The following is a 17,233-nucleotide window of genomic DNA, read 5'->3' on the forward strand; positions in this document are numbered from 1 at the left end:
TGTGTGTTTGTTACAGTGTTGAGCCCAAATTTTATCTCTATGCTGCTTAAAACATGAATAAACCCCTGAAAGGCACATTCACGGTTATCTTTTGGCATTATCTGGACATAATGGAAAAGTAACTATTTTCTGTACTGTTGGCTTTGTTTCCCCCTCCCCCTTAGAAGTGATCTGCTTCACAACAGAACTCATCTTTTTTTCCTAGAGAATACACTAGAGATTGAGAGTGGTCTTAAAAGTGGCTTTAAAAATGCAGGTATCGGAAGAAGCAACCTCTTACATATTTGGAATGAAGGTAATTTGGCATCATCCTCTAGAAAGCATTTGGGCAACACGAGGCCCAGGTAAGACACACGCAGGTAAGCTTTGATGCAGACTCTCACCTTCCAGGATCTACCTTCAGGAGAACATCTCTTCAGTGTGCAAAGCTAGACACACAAGGGTGTTCGCACAAAGCCCGACTTGGAATAATTATAAACTGCAAACAAACGGAAGATCCCTCGAAAGCTTCAAAAGGTGGCATGAACTTTGACACGGCCACATAATGGAATTATTTTTAGTCATTAACAAAGATAATGTTGACCTATGTTTATTACTGTAGATAAAGGTCTGCATAACGTGCAGCACAGAATTTAGGTAAAATTACTGTGTGTGTACAAGGAGTTGAGAATGATGTCCGCTGAGATGTTAAACATGCCCTTTTCTCATTTGTTTCGATTTTTAAAAAAATTCCACATGTAAGTGAAACCACGGGGTATTTGTCTCCTCCATCAGACTTATTTCACTTAGCATAATACCCTCTGGGTCCATCTATGTTGTCACAAATGGCAGGATTTCATTCTTTTTAATGGCTGAGTAATATTCCATTGTATATGTACACCACATTTTTTTATCTATTGGCATTCATACTATAAGATATATAAATGTCAAATTGAGACATTGTACACTTGAAACTAATACAATATAGTAGGCCGATATTGTATTTTAAATAAAAATTGTGCTTGCTTTGGCAGCACATACACTACAAAAAAGCAAAAAATAAAATAAAATAAAACAAAACAAAACAAAGAGAGCCCTTTTCTATGTTGTAGAGGCTTAATAATTTTTATTCTTTTTGTATTTTTCTGTAAAGCCAAGCACAGGTGGTTTCAACAACAATAAAAATCTTTTTTTCCAAAGAACTAGGAATGCTTGAAGCAGAGAAACAACTTGGGTGCAGAATAGGAAAAAAAAAAAAAAAGCAAAAACGCATAAATAAAGAAGCTGAAAAAAATAACTTTCTCATTTAAATAATAGTGTTGACCCCAAATTGAATAATGGCCACTGTTGTGATTTTCTGAGGTTAGAACAGCTCTCACTATAAACAGGCACCACGTGGTACCCGGTAGCTTGCCCTCTGCACCTCATCCTGGTGCCACATCCTGAACGGGGCACCCCTAAAAGGACGAAGACCCAACACCGCTTTTTTCACATTGTATAAGCAACAAACAGCACCTTTTTCCCCTTCCTAGCTCTAGCTTCTATCCACCAGGTCTTCTGCCATTCGTGATTCAGCCTTAGATTCTGCACACAACCACAAGCATTAGTTGAAAAATGAATGAGCTGCTCATCCGCCCGCCTTGCCTCCTGGATGCTAACCAACGGCTCCCATGAAGTCGCAGTCTGTTTCCGATGGACACAGCCAATGTTTGCTTGGGTTTCCCACCGACACAGCGATCCGCCAGAGGTTTCCAGACGATGTCCCACATCTTAGTGATAAAATGCACTACGACGACAAAAAAGATGTGAGCGGTCGCATCAGCAGAGGAGATGCTGGCCTACGGAAAAGCAGACCATTTTCTTAGTGCCTTTAATATGAAAACGTGTGCTGTGGATTTTCAAAGGAAGGAGATATTTCCTGAATTCACTGACTATGGAGCTAATCTCTCCCCAGCAACTAAGTTCTTCAAAAGGATAATAATGTGCGAGTCATCCTTGCTTTAAAAAAAATCATAATTTTTTTTGTATTCTGATACTGTTTCCTAGAGATTCACAGCTATTCTTTTATTCCTTCATCTCACTGTCCTCTAGGCCAGGGGGTGTGCAAAGATTTTTGCATAACGGACAATTTAGAAAAAATGAAAATGTTTTATATATATATATAAAATTCAAAATGAAAAGTGAAATACTTTTACTGAATTGGGTGATTGGGTGGGATATGTTTTTATGACTTAATTTACCTACCTTAATGGATGGATTCTAAGTGTGGTGATTAGGAGTGAAAAAATGACAGGTATTAAGTGCCAATAAATATTATCCAAATATAACTATTCTTGGAATTGTATGAACTCAGAGAGATAGGTTCTCTGGGCTCACTCAGTTCACGGATGACGATATCCGTGGACACGTTAAGACGCTTACAGAAAGTTACGCAGTCTACACGGTGGGTCAAAATCATCCCGCCCAAGAGTTCAAACTCGACCAGCGCAGCTTTCAATGACTATAGCCCTGGGCCAAGCAGAAAGCAAAAGCTCATCTGGCAGCTATTATCATGCCTCTGCTGTGCTCAATGTTTCATTTCAGGGAGTGGCTCTCTGGGCTAGATTGGACTTCGGTCCCAAGACAAAGGGCACCGAAGAACCAGCTCTGAATCGAGCGCAGGGCTAAGACAACCTGCCGCAGTGAAATGAGACCCATGACCATGGACAGGATCTTGTCCGACATAAAATACACCCGCTTCCTCCGGACGTCCCAAAGCAGTCTTGAATTCATTCATTGACTCGTTCATTCGTTTCCTTCTCTCAGCGACAGCTATATCTGGAGAGCCTGTCAGATGTTAGCTATTGCGTCCATCACGTGATCGCTACATTCAGCTCACAAAGGCAAGTTTCCAGGTCCCTCACTCAAACACTGACTATTATCGAAATGTTGTGAATTTTTAAAGGTTGGAATTTAAGAGTAAGTAAGGTGTTTGATTTTTTCAATCGTAAACTTGAAAATCATTTCAATGTATCATTGTGGGGGTATAAACGTGGATTTATACTATTCGGCCACAAACGAAGCAAGTGCTTCTTAGGTTTAATAATCAATAGTATGTGCATAGCACGTTGGAGCCTAAAATAATGTGCTTGCTCATCCAGTGTTCATGTAAGCGTCTTAAGTGTTGGAGATAAGGTGTGAAAACCAAGGCTTAGGAGGTCACACAGTCCACTATCTTGACCCAGGTCTCGGTATGATGTTATCGTCATTACCATACGCCAGTCCCCGATACCTCGAGTTAGCAGAGCTGTAGCTCTTCCTTCCAAACTTAAAGGGTCTAATACACATCTGAAGACAATGGAAGGCGTGTGCAGAAGCGTATATACATTAAAGTGCTTTAAGGTCTCCGCTTTACTGTTGAATTTGAAATGTACGTGAAGTCCTACTGTCTTGAGAATACCAAATCTACGTACTTCGGGTTGTATTAGATCTCCTTTTTAAAAAGATATCCGGAGTGTCAAAATAATTTTTAAATTCCTTTTTTAAAAACGAGTTAGCTTTTCCTGTAGTTGAATTTGACCAACTATGATTGCCAATAACATCGAGAACAATAATAGTAATACTAATAATAAAGCTGACATGCAATGAGGGCCTACTATGTGTTTGACATTGCACTAAGCATTTTACACATACTATACATAGGATCCTCACGTGGCTTTATGAAGTGGGCACTGTTATTAGTTTCATTTCACAGACGAGGAGACTGAGAGACGATTTTAAACTTTTGCTCTTAATCTGTAAGGAACTCGTAATTAGCCGGTAAGAAGGGATCTCTGCCTTCAGGGGCTCGGAGGGTAGTGTCTTCCGAAGTGGACAGGGCAATCCACTGGGCGGCAAGAGAAAATATTAAAACTTCTATATCGTTCTGCTTCTTATATAAAACTGATAAGGGAGACCTTAAGCTTTACTATCATTGCATGTGCAGTCGACCCTGATGGCCCCACTCTGTCTGTAGTTCATTCGGTCACTTGTCACGTGGCAAGTTCTAGGTATCTTGATAAAACGGGAGAGATGGACAACGTGGTGGGGGAGGGGGACAGTAAGGTTGCCGGAAGAAAGATACAGGACGCCCAGTGAAACCTGACTTGCGGATCAACAACGAGTAAATTTTTAGTACAAGTCCGTACCAACTACTGCATGCAGACGCTGGTTGGCCAAACCTGGCAGCCTTCGCGGTGACTCTCATGCCTGTGTTGACATCCAGTGGTTTGTGTCTGACAGAGCCGTTTCACTGATTACATTACTTAATTTTGCCTGACTCAGTTTTCCGCTCTGGTAGTGCTTTATTAGCATTATGGGCCTGGGCCCAGGCCTCAAAGCACTTTGCGGATTTCACTTATTGTCCTGTGGGGCCCTGAGACCATCAGGTGAAGAAGTTCGGGCTGCTCTGTTGGAGGATAAGTGACCACACAGAACAGAGACAAGCTGTCCCAGCTGAGGACTCCTGGACTATCCAGCTGACCGCCAGCAGACATGGCTGGGGGCCATTCTCCATCATCTAGCACCCGGCCACAAACCTGTGAGAAAACCCAACAGTCACCAGCCTATCTGGCTCAAGCTAGGAGAATATGACCTAGAAAAAAAACTGTTGGGGGCAGGCCGTGTGTGTGTGGAAGAGGAGGGGTGTATGGAAAGCCTCTATACCTTTCTCTCAATTTTGCTGTGAATCTAAAATTGCTCTAAAAAAAAAAATTAGGCCTTAAAATAATTTTTTTAGCAATTGGTTGCTTTAAGCCACTCCATTTGTTTTTTTGCACAGCAAAAAGCTAACCAATACACTGAGGAAACGTATTTAGCTGGCCGGACCTTGCCTTGACCTTGATTTGGTTTTTCTTTTTGCCAGGGCCTGGATCTGCCTTCAGAGGCCTTGTGCTCTTAAGAAGGGGGGTGGGGGTGGGGGGTAAAAAAAAAAGAACATTATCTCATAGCTTTCATTTTTTCTGTTGTTTTTCACTCCTAGAATTCCTTCGATGCTCACCTCTCTTTCACAGGTGTATACACACACACACACACACACACATTCCCTTGTTTCTTCCATTACAAAAAAACCTAGTGCATTTTACACACGTGGTTAATTGCAGGAGTGACACTCACACAAGCAAAACTGTGGTTGGAAACTTTTAATTGGGCATAGAAATGGCCACCTAAATGTTCAAATTACATGGTTAGCCATCCGACCGCGACATTGTAAACGCAGGGGAGATTTCTCCCACAACGTTTCATGGTCTCAGATGGCGCCTAGAGTTCAAGCGACATGACAGTAGCCGAGCTAGACACTACTCATTCATTCATCCTTCCATCCCTCCATCCCTCCATCCATCCATCCAACACAGTTCTTGATCGCCCACTGAGTCCAGGTGCTCTGCCAAGGACCGTGGAATACAGCAGGGAACAGAATCTTGCTGGTCCCTGGCATGAGGGAGCGTGTGCTCTACGCACCAAATGTTGTGACTTTTTAAATTTCCTTGGCTACGGTCAAGTCAAACAAGTTCTGTGAAGTACCTATCCCTTGAAAGAGTCCTACAGGAAAGGTGAGCAAAAGATGTATGTTAGAACTTTGTTTCGGCCATTCTTCGTGACACCAAAGAATGCATCTTTCTCATCATTTTTTCATGGGAATCGCCCGATGATTTGAACGGATAAAGAATGTATATTGTTTTGAGCATCGGAGAAGCTTCGACCACATGATAAATGATTTGGATCCAACGCTAAGCCTGTCACATTCAATGCAGCCGAAGCATCGCAACCTCCACCCACGTAACTGAGCCCTGAGGCCCCACGAATGCTGATAACGCAAAAGGCCGTGGTCCTCCTCGGTTTGAATTATTCGAATGACTGTCTCAGTTTTCTCTCATCGGCAGCTCTGGAAGGTGGGAAAATAGTGCCTAGATTGCTTTGTTCATTCAACAAATAATTTTTAAGCGACTGCCCTGTCTTTGGCGTTTTCGTGAATGCCGGGGGTACGGCAGTGAAGAAAACGAGATAAAAAAATCCCGCTCTCACGGAGAGGACATTTTAAGCTAAAGAGACAGATCAATTAACGCAGTAACTGAGAAAAACGCACCTCTCTGGAGATCATCATAAGCACTGTGTAGGAGGATCCACATAGCCTATCGTTTACTGTGTGACTGCCAGGTACTCCCAGTATGACCGTCATCATCGTTCTCACAGCGAAGCCAGTACGGAGAACATTTCTGTCTTTGTTCAGTTCATAGCGACACATAGATGTTGAACTCCAACGAGCTCGGGGAGAAGGACAGAGGCAAAGATCACGTTCCCTGCCCCAAAGACTGAGAGCAAGCAGGGCCACCACATTAACACGGAATGTCAGTTACCACGTGGGAGCCCTTGACAGAGGTAACTATGGGTTTGCTATGGGAACACGAATGCTTTCTGGAAGCTTCTGGGTTTCCTTTTGAAGTATAGGGAGGGGTTTGTCCCACAAGGAGGCATGGAAAGGACATTTCAGGTGGGCAGGACAGCCTGAGCAGAGGCCAGCATCTCTATAGTAAAGACGGGAGTGGGGACAGATTTGGAAGAACTACTGGCTCTTGGATATCCCCAGGTCACAAATGTGTAGTGGATGTTTCCAGAATATGTCTATCTAGCTAAGACTGCAAAAAGTCCTTCCACAGTGAATCCAAAGTCTAGAATGCCAAATTATTACTTCCACAAAACTCTTTGACAGATAAATGCAACGCGAAAATAAAAACATCTCTTCTTCATTCCCACTGAAATCTTTTCCCCTTTTCAAAAGCTTTCAAATAAAATGCCTCTTTACTGTGGAATCCAGTCTATTGATTTGTTTTAAGAAGAGCTCTCCCTTAAAGAGAGAAAAATCCATCTTTGATCTGACTTGACCAAAAAAAAAAAAAAAAAAGATCTAATCAGACAATAAAATCTGTGAAGGGGGAAAAAAAAAGGCAAGCTTCTTTGAGCCACATCAAATATATGAAAGAGAAAATGCTTCATTTAAATGCTGAAAACTAACACAAAACAGCTTGAAATGTAATAACCTCTGCTGAATAAGTGAAACCACATGGTGATCTGACAGGAGTTTCTAAGACACAATTAAAGGTCAGTTCGTGTACAAACATCTCATTCCTCACTGAGAGGCTGGGATTGTTGTCGGCACTCTGGGCTGCCGTGGGGCAGGTGCTCCAACCTGTCACAGACCTCGGAGGTGCTTTAAGAGAGGGTTAAGGAATACTCCCCTAACCAAAAGCTTGAAATCAAAACACCCCAGGACATGGACAACCCTGAATTTTACGTATTCCTGCCTTGTTGAAGTCGTAGGAGTCAGGATGAAATGTTTTAGAATCCTTGCTAATTCAAAGCCGATATTCCCGCCCCCGCCCCTCACCCCCCCCACACACACGGAAGCAGCGTTACTCAGAAACAAAAACACAGTTTCTTTTTTCTGTTCTTCCCATCCCGACCTCACCAAGCCCCCTCTGGAGTCCAAAGAGAGAAGCTGGGGTGCTTCTCCTGGAAGCAAGGGTGTTCCAGCCACAGATGCAGTTGCAAATGCCTTTGGAGCAGCTGGGAGATTTCAGTTGGAGACTCTGAGTAAGAAGACAGGGCATTTGGAAAATGGACTTTTAAACTGTTCTCAGCCCCGAGGCCTGTCTCCTTTGCCCACATCCCTTCAAGAAAGGATGTGCTGGAGAACGACTTCATCGAAAGGGAAATCACATCTAGAAAGCTTTTCTCAGAATGAGAAGCGACTTATTTGATTTGCAAGAGAAGTAAATCTCAAGAGCAATGAGGGAGGATCAAAGAATAAGTTCATGTGAACTTAAGAAGAGACCCTTTCCAGGGGAACGTGACCTCACTCTCTCCGATTAAGGTGACACATTTTGGAGATGTAGTATAGTTTACTTGAGAAGCAAAATACAGAAGCAGCCGGCGTTCCCGAAAATCACGTGATCTCTCTCTCTCTCTCTCTCTCTCTCTCTCTCTCTCTCTCTCTCGACTTATAACTCTCCCCTGCCAAACTGCATGCACCAACTTTCACACTGTCATCGTGGGCTGGCCCTTGCACACTTTGGGGAAATCCGTGGGTGGGGGAGACAGAAAAGGGCTGAGAACGAGGCGACCCAAGGAAACAGCCTGAGTCGCCCCCATTTCTTCCTGCCCGGTCCGCCCCCTTACACACCCTCCCCGCCCACTCGTCTCCACTTCCTGTCCTTTGGGCCTGGCAGGTGAGCCTAGTGGGCAGCAGATTAAGGAATCTTGGGGTGTTGTCTTTGTACTTTTAGTTATTCGAGTAGTATCTGAATACATTCTACTTGTAAAAAAAAAAAAAAGTTATAATCTCAGAGCAAAACAAGACAAAAAAGCCGTGTCTGTGAGGGGGTGACATCAATCTGTACATGCATTTTCCCATCCTAGCTGCCTGGCTTCCGGGCCGGCACGCCAGGTGCTTGTCTCAAGCTGGCATGTACCTTCCAGACCACAGAGATGTGGACATGATCTATAAATATAACTAGAAGAACGGGATTAGTAAACTTAAAAGCAGAAAATGGTGACATGAATCAAAAAAACAACTAATACGCAAAGTCCAGTAAAATGAAGACAGATCGTTGGTAAAAATGAGTAAGAAAAACAAGGAACGCACTTAAAAACACCAAGAATAAAAACATACGTGATTACGCCGAGAGATGAAACTCTTAAGATTTTTAGGCACCATTATACCATTTGACCTGAAAATCTACTTTTCTCTAGTGAGAGAAAAAAAAAAAAAGAATTACTGAAATTAGCCCATGCAGGTGTTCTATTAACACCTGACAGTATTACTTTTCCTTACCTGATCGCTTAGTACGGTACAAATGCCCACTGTAGAAAATTGTGGGGGGATTCCGTTCCTTTCCTCATGGAATTACTATGTTCTTAAGAAACAAATTGGGCTCAAGGGTCTGGAATTTCGTATCTAAAAATGGGCTCATTTAAAGTTAATTTAGCTTTTAGAAGTTTCCATAGTGGGTAAGTCATGTCGGTGAGATAAATTTTTTCAAGAATCACTGATTTTTAATATTTTCTTTAGATGCTTATCAGTCCAATTTCAGGCTGAAAAAAGTCATGGCATCTTCACCATTAGTAGCTTGTTAACGGACAATCCCTGAAAAAAACGACCACGAAAACAGTGGCCAGCCTTATCTGAAGCTTCCTCTGGGCCAGACAGACACATCGGCATGCTTGGTCCTCATAATGATGCTTAGCGGGCAATGACATTATTTTATACCCATTTTACAGGTGGCAAAACTGAGGTATGGAGCGGTCGCCCAAGGTCCTCCGGCTCCAAGGGAGGAAGGGTATGTGCGAATGTGTGGGGCATCAAAGTTGATACCTTACACCATAGGAGAACCCTTCCCTTATTACATGATAACTGAAAAACGTCATAATTTCACCCTGAATGGTGTATCTTTCTTGCGTAGATGGCCCTTAGCAAGAGTGGGAGTGTAAGGTAGGAAAAACAAAGATGCCCTCGGGACAGATGACGAAAGGATTTTAGGAAACCGAGGTGTGTCTGTCAGCTAGGGTGAGGTTTACCCAACCAGAGGTTCAGGGAATAAGAACCGAAAGCCCTTAGCCCAAACCTAGTATTTCAGAAACATCCATCCAAATCGGCTATCCTAATTATCACCGTGATTGTTATTATTACTGTCTCTCCCTCTTTTTAATTAAAAAAAAAAAACAATTCCTTTTCTTCTTCTTCCTTCTCCTCAGCCCCTACCTTACCCCACCCCCCAATCAAAACGACTGAATGACTAAATGCAAATCCACTCAGTAGACCTGATTGGCTGTGAATGCCATATTTGCATTTCAAAGGAGAAGAATTATATGCAACAGCTATTAAGGGTATTTGGGGAGAAATGTGCTTCAAAACTTTCCCCTCCCAAACCCTCTTCACCCTCCCATCCAGAGAAACCTGACAAGGAAGAAATGTGGAGAGTCCTGGGCCCACAGTCACTGAGGTCTACTTCAGTGAATATTCTAGAAGGACAAAACTGTGGCTCTCCAAGTGTTCTATGCGGTTGTAAACCCCTCCAGCGCTGTGAGCGGGGCTCAGCCTTCTTTTGAATAAAGACATTCACTAGATAAATACCCATTTCTTCATGGAGACATTTAAAAAATACCCTAGTAACAGAAAACAGAAAATAAACTTTGAGAAAGTCATTTTAGGTTTAATTTACACAAGAATTGGATTAACTTTTGTTTTTCTTTTTTTGTTCTAGAAAGTTCCAGGTGAGTGTTTATCACCTGGCTCAGGTCCCACCGCCATTAACTGCAGGGAGATCCTTTGAATGACCTCTTACTGCTTTCTGTCAAAGGGTGTGTGTGTGTGTGTGTGTGTGTGTGTGTGTGTGTGTCCCTTTCAATGCGATAAGAAAAACACAAACCATTTTCCCTTCTTGAAACCATATCTCCAGTACTTTTTTAAATAGCTAAACTCTTCTGTGTTCAGAAGACAAAATTTTACCTGCATTTATTTCATAAGCTTTATGTAGAGTTTCAGAGCCAGATGTATTATAACATCTCAGAGAAGTTTTTCTCTTTATCTGTTTGTTTGAAGTGAATTTGGTGCTTTCAGCTGACCTTTCTTGATCCTTTATAATAATGAGAACTTTGTTGTAAATGTGAAATCAGTCAAGAGCAGAAATACAACAGTATACTGCCTGTGTTTTATCGTTTCTCTGTCTCAGCCTTGTTATTTTCAGAGGACATTCATTGAGCAACTTGTTTCTGAATTAAAGTATTGCTCAATCTGCTTGCTTTCTTAAGAAGAGTTACATTAAACCTCTAAACTAGGTATCTCTGAGATCCTGCTTTTGAACAAGGAATGATCTTAAGAAGTTAAGCCTGCGGAGATGTATCAACATGATGGATTTATTAATTAGTAAAAGCCATCCTCTGAAATTACCTAGCATTAATCACAATTCATGCAAAATATATCCAATTAGTCTGGAGATGTAGGTTTGACAAACTATCCTTTCTTCGGAGACCACAGTCAATTTTAATAACTTTTGCTGGATAAATCATTAATGCTCAGCCTGAAATTATGAGTAGTTGAGGAAATTCTGGCAAAGCTGAAAACTATGTGTAATGGAGACAGGAAGGCTGGGCGAAGCAGGAAACGAGATTCTGACAATTCTGGATATTCTAGTATCTGCTGCTACTTGCACTAAAGGAGTCAGTCGACTCTAATTGGATTCTTCTGAGTCAAAGGCTGGTGAAAACGCACAGACCCAAATGGGCAGGAACCCCCAGCTGCCAGAGCCCAAGTTTTCCTTAAGGATGGCTAATGCCTCTCCAGAGCCAAAGTAAACCAACCAGTTGATGGACAGGTGGGGCTGACCAGTCACCCGGAGTCTTGGATGTCCTCCTCTGCATGATCCAAATCCAATGCTTCCCGAATCACAGACATTCAAATAACTTAAAATCATGTCTCCCAATGGACCCATTTTACAGATGAGGAAACAGAAACCAGCACCATTAACCAAAGACCCAGCTTTTCTCAGCCTAAATTTACTTTTATTTAATCAAAGACCTGCAATAAACAAAATTATATGATTTTCAATTCTCAGCTGCTGTAGTTTTAAGATCTTGATTCCAGGCCTACTTTCTCAATAAGTTCACTGAGCCTAAGTATTTATGTGCATAAAAACATGTAAATATACATATAGGTGTGAAAATATTATATACTTCGGTGAAAATTCTACAGGACCAAAGTTTTGAGGAGTCAAGTTTAAGTGATTTGTACATGACAGAATTTTAAAAACATATTTAATGTGTTCATTTCCTGTTACTACATGTGGGTTTTTTGACCTACGGACTATATAAGAAAAAAAAAAAAAAAAGGGAAGCCGGATATTTCTGGAGATCTTAAATTCTCTCTTCTTGAGATGAAATGAAAATGATTAGGGAATTATGGGAAAATAGTGTTGTTGTTGTTGTTGTTTTTGTTGTTTTTTAATCCAACTCATTCTTTTATTGTAATGATTGGACTTTGTCTAGATTTTCTTAGAAAAGGAAAATTCTGCATCATGGGCCAACTCAAGTCATAAAACACAGTGAATTTTAATGAATTTGTCTCCCAAAGAAAGCTCACTGCCGGTGGAGTGTAGTTCCCGAATAACCTTGTGAGCCAAGTAAGTAATCAATCAGAAAAGAAGCCAGGAATAAGACTCAGGATGGTTTTGAAAAGAGGCAGAAAATGTCCGTAGATCCTGCTGTTAGAGGAAGTCTTCCTTCTTACCACGCTCACCACTGTACAAAGTAAACTACAAAACCCATTTGAGTATTAATGAATGCTCAAGTACTTTGGATTATTAAAAGAGGGCAGGGAAGAGAATGAGGGAGCGTCCTGCCGTAGGAAAACGCTCTGTGCACAGGCTCTGAAACACAAAGGAAGCTTCCATTTTTAGAAGCAGGGGTAATTTGGTAGGCGACTCTTGGAAATGAGTTTACTGCTTCCTTAACTTTGAAACTCTCAACTCTTGATCACTCAACACGTAGCAGCCCTTCAGTTCTGCCGTTAACAAAGTTAAACCTGAGGCTGGGGCAGTCGAGTCGAGCTGAGTTTTCTCTGGTTTCCTTCTGAGCCCGAGTCCTCACTCAGCATCAAAAAGGAAAGCCTGTTTACACAGCTAATTGTTTAAATCCCGCACGGTGAACAAAATACAGAGCAGGGAATACTATTACCTTTTAGGATGAATTTGCAGAGCCTTTGAACGTAGCTGAATGTTTTTCTTTTGTTCTGGAGGCCTCTGGGGAAGTTGATAAAGCTATGATTTATCGTTTTGCTAGGGACATTCCACCAAAGCAGTTTGTTTAATTTTTAATTTTTTAAAAACAAGTAAAGGTCATAGAGACCAACTCAACGTTTAATCTAACTTCTCAAGGGTTGTTTTGAAAAGAGGAATATTGAAAGACACTTGGAGTCTTTTGTTTTGTCAAGAATACATCATTTAAAAAAATTGTTTTATTATTTTTTCAAGTGCCCAACAATAGATTATTTATTTATTTTTTTATTATGGTGACATTGGTTAACGAAATCCAGTAAGTTTCAGGTGTACAGTTTAGCAATAAGGTATACCCACACACAAATACACATTGCATTGTGTAAAGGTATAGAGATATATATATATATGGCATTGTGTAAAAAATAATTTTAACTATACCATAATATCGAAATGCATGCCAGTTATTTTTTAAAAGTCACTATGTAGGAAAAGGTTTATGAAAAACATGGATTTCATAAGGAACATCAGAAACTAATCAATGGGTATTATTATTGAATATATTTAAGAGGACCAATGTGATAAGTTTCCAGGTAAAAACACCAGAATCCTAAAACCAAATTCTCCATTCTGGTCCACAACTTGCTATATGTCTGAGCTACATTTTTTTTTTTTTAATTGAATTTTTAGAAACCAGCTGAGGCTTCTACTTCCTTCAAGTGTGGGACAATCCTAGCTACTTCCTCCTAACCCTTCCCTCCCTTGAGCCCGGAGGCAAATACGTAAAAATTTCCCCTTTGATAGCTGATAAATGCTGATAGCAGTGTGAGAACCACTGCTTTTTCCCAAAGCTGGGTAGGCTTTCTCTCAATTTTAATGTCTATTGTTCCCCTATTCACCGCCCCCCTCCCCACGCTAAAGCAAGTCTTCAGCTCCTAACCTCGGCTTGCTTTTGCAAACTCTTGCTTAAGGGCTAAAAAAAAATTTACCTCCTGCAAAATAAAAAGGGCATTTAAAAGTTTTTAGTTTGCAGATACACATACCTAAATGAAGTGATAGCTCTTAATCTTCTCATTCCCAACTTAATCTTTAAGTGAAAGTTCCAGAAAAGCAGTAAACCTGAAATGCTCTTTAAAAAGAAAAATAAGAAGGAAAACCCTAAAGGTTTTAAGGATATATGTCCAAATTACCCTATAAAGAGTTCTTTAAAAATAAAACAAACGAAACACCACAGTCAGAGATGAATTACAAGAGATCTAAATTGAGAATGTATGATGTTGGCATGAATGGTCATGATAACTGACAAAATTGAATTAGCCTCAGTGTGAGGCCTCACAGTTAAAGAAGAAAACGGAAAAAAAAAAAAAAAAAAAAAAAAAAAAAAAAAAAAACCCTACCGTGTGAAGTGTTTAAATATCGGCTGCTGTGAAAGGGGTATAAAAATAAAACCCAAGAGATGGAAGAACTGTTTTCTGTGTGCAGTGGGAAAGTTTACCCAAATGACAAACTGTCACGTGGGGACGGCCCAACAACATTTGAAAGTTTATTTCCTTAGATCAAAAAGAACAGACAGAAGCCCAACATTTATATCTGTGCTGGTTGGTCATGCTCCCTTTTTCCTAGAGTAATTACATGCTACGTCCATGAAGCAATGTGTCTAATACCTTAAAGCTGTGACTACAAAGACGATGGGGTCATATGACATTGCTATATTTAGAAAAGGGCTCTGTTTTCTGTTTTGCTCAACCTTACAATTTTCTGCCCTGAAGAAAAAGGAGTTTCAAATGTACATTGATCTTTCTCATATCGTGAATGAACTGAATTAGCACCTGTTTTCAACTGTCAAAATACATTTTTAAAAAAAGGGGGGAGGAGAAAGAGAAGCCTGCGTACTCCGAATTCAACATGGGAGGTATACTTTTGTCCCTGCTTTCTTTAAAGGAATATAACCTAAAAGGTACAGTAATAATATTTACCAAATTCTATAAAATGCTAAGGTATGTACTTAACTGAACAAAGAAACAATATGAAATGGTGATATTATCAGAAGGCAATTTAGATGAAAGTCTTCTAAAATATATATATATGTGTGTATATATATATAAAAAATATGTGTGGATATATATGTGTATGTGTGTGTGTCTATACACACACACATATACATATACACTGCAAATCTTGGAAAACAACTACTTTGTGTAACTAAACAAAGTGACTATAAAAAATTATCTCTGAAAAAGCAGGAAAATAATTTATTAGTTTCAGGAATGTGTATTGACTTCCTTTCTTGTAAAATGTCTGAAAATAATAATGGTCTAGAAAATGGACAGTTTTTCAAAGTAAATGTCAGAGACCTCAACTGCCTACAACAAACCCAATCCCTTGGAAAGGAGGTTTGCTGTTTATAAATACTCTCTCTGTGGGGGTAATCCAAATATTTTCCTGAAGTTCAAATTGGACTGATTCAATCAGTGATTAAATTAGCAGATTATATCATGTTCAGTCAGAGATTTGTGTTCAGAGACCCATAGGTACAGAATTCATTTATTCATTTACACAATGTTTATTAAAATTTATCTCCTAAAAATGATGACTACAAATTTACAGGTCAGGTGCTCACTATGTAAGTAGATTTTAACATAGTGTTAATTTGTTAAGAGGATGTAGAGCTCTAAAAACTTCCTAGGTTAACCCGGGCAGTATGGCATCAACACTACTATTTTAATGAAAAAAATGTCTACCCAAGTCTCCCTTATTTGTGCATCATTATAGTTTTCCATCTGCCTTCCTCCAGGGCATGTGTGGTTGTTTTACATAATTCCTATTGCTGTTTATGAGCAGAGATTTTTATTACAGCTTTAACTAATATTTCATTTCTTATTCATCCATTCATTTATTTATATATATATATATTTTTTTATTTAACAATCATCATTATACAAAACGGGTCTTGATGCCCAGGGGTTCTAGAATTTTGATTTTATAAACTAGTCAAAATTTCCAAAAATGGTTTTTATTTAAATACTCAGTTGTTTGGAAATAGGTCATTTTTAATATACACATTTGTGTTTCAATGTCACGGAATTGGGGTAATCTAGTACTTTATTGATTCTAAGGTACACTTTAGTTTTTACATTTTTAACACCACTGAAATTAGGATGCATTTTGCAATCGATGGCATTTTGCAATTATACTTAAAAGCATTTCTCTCTTTCTTAATAGTCCATAAAACAATGGAGCATCTCGTAAGCGGTGATGTTTTAGGTTTGACAAAATTCAGTAACCAGCCCCTTTAGTTTTCCGAATTATTTGGATATTATTGCTTAAGTATTTCTTCCATGATGGACTTCAAAAGGATTCTTAACATTGATGGAAATAATAAGATAATAACAACTACCATTTATTGAGCTTTTCCTGTGTGTGAGCAATTGTGCGAGTTCCCCAACATTTAATCCTGAAAGTTGATACTATTGCCCCATTTTGTAAATGGAGAAACGAATGACTCACCTCACTCACGGCACCCTAATCTCAATCCTGTATTTATTTGAAAGTTTGGTACATCTGTGACCATGCTACCCTGAACAAGCCCGATCCCATCTGATCTCGGAAGCTAAGGAGGGTTGGGCCTGGTTAGTACTTGGATGGGAGACCACCCAGGAAGACCAGGTGCTGTAGGCATGAAAAATAAGGGATTGTATTGTAAAGTGACAAGGGAGGTCCTTGCAATCTGTTGCAAGGCAAGGGTTGCCTTGCCTAAAAATAATAAATAAATAAATAAATAAAAGTTCAATGTTTTGTTTATTGTGGATTTTTTTTTTCGGCATTAATTTGATTACCTAAAACATCATCTTAAAATGATATTCATCTCAATCACTGAGTTTTGGGGCTGCTGAGATTTTGTGCCTGAGGCCAGTGCCTCACTGGTCTCACCCTAGTACCTGCCCTGGGGCAAACACCAAAATTCAGACCCAGGCAGTCTGACATTAGACACTGTGCTCTTAATGGCACTCTGTTTCTCTCTGGGCATTTGTCACGATTAGTAATAATGAACTCCTTTGTCCTCTTGATCATTGTCAGTTTCCCTCGAGTGAAATATAAGCTCCAGAAAGACAGAGGAAATGTTCATCTCGCTCATCATTGTACCACCATCCAATATATTATATTATATTGGAATAGAAGCATCTTACTTCCTTTCGGCAAATAGCCCTGAACGATGCTACCTGTCGGGTGTTGTTTTAACGCTGGGCATACAGCAATGAGCTGGTTTCTGTGTTCACGGATTACTGTCTTCGCATAAACAAGTTTAAAAAAATTAAATAAAGCGAGGTCATGTTGCTTGAATTGAGCATTATTAACACCGTTTTCTGCTCTAATTGCAGAAAAAGTAGCTAATGCAAAACAACTGGCGAGTTCCCAAACTTCCTTATATTTGGCTTTTGAAGTATTTTAGGGTAAGAGTTGGGTTTTCTTCG

The 17,233-nt window shown here is 40.0% G+C and overlaps 1 long non-coding RNA gene and 1 pseudogene across 1 annotated transcript; one reads left to right on the plus strand and one right to left on the minus strand.

Annotated features, from left to right (window-relative positions):
- Nucleotides 1-1,081: 1,081 nt before the first annotated feature.
- On the minus strand, nucleotides 1,082-12,811 carry LOC107498134. Its single transcript, XR_001593949.2, has 3 exons — nucleotides 12,724-12,811; nucleotides 6,083-6,261; nucleotides 1,082-1,765 (listed from the first exon to the last, which is right to left on the minus strand). It is a non-coding gene; the product is annotated as an uncharacterized LOC107498134 (long non-coding RNA).
- A 3,509-nt stretch (nucleotides 12,812-16,320) lies between these two features.
- On the plus strand, nucleotides 16,321-16,439 carry LOC118610205 (annotated as a pseudogene).
- Nucleotides 16,440-17,233: the final 794 nt, after the last annotated feature.

The sequence above is a fragment of the Rousettus aegyptiacus genome, unplaced genomic scaffold (assembly GCF_014176215.1).
Source record: "Rousettus aegyptiacus isolate mRouAeg1 unplaced genomic scaffold, mRouAeg1.p scaffold_m13_p_12, whole genome shotgun sequence".
Classification (NCBI taxonomy): Eukaryota; Metazoa; Chordata; class Mammalia; order Chiroptera; family Pteropodidae; genus Rousettus; species Rousettus aegyptiacus.